The sequence below is a fragment of the Mizuhopecten yessoensis genome, unplaced genomic scaffold (assembly GCF_002113885.1).
Source record: "Mizuhopecten yessoensis strain PY_sf001 unplaced genomic scaffold, ASM211388v2 scaffold8401, whole genome shotgun sequence".
NCBI classification, from domain to species: domain Eukaryota; kingdom Metazoa; phylum Mollusca; class Bivalvia; order Pectinida; family Pectinidae; genus Mizuhopecten; species Mizuhopecten yessoensis.
In genome coordinates, this window is record NW_018407529.1 from 43,810 (window position 1) to 44,053 (window position 244).

Sequence of the window (244 nt, forward strand, 5' to 3'; positions counted from 1 at the left end):
ACCTGCTGCCTGCTGACGCCCAGAGCTCCATTTCAAAACTTTGTTTTGTCGGTTTGGTTTGAGTGTCATCTCAATTTTTTCGGCAGTTTGTGTGCCTTATACCCATCTGCCCTTGTTGATATAATTAATTGATTTTGAAAATTATTTTTGTGCCTTTTACGGCCGGTTATTTACTCCACGTGTGCAAGTGGTGTGCCACGGTCCGCCATTATCGAGGGTTAATTTCCGACCTCTGTTTATTTCG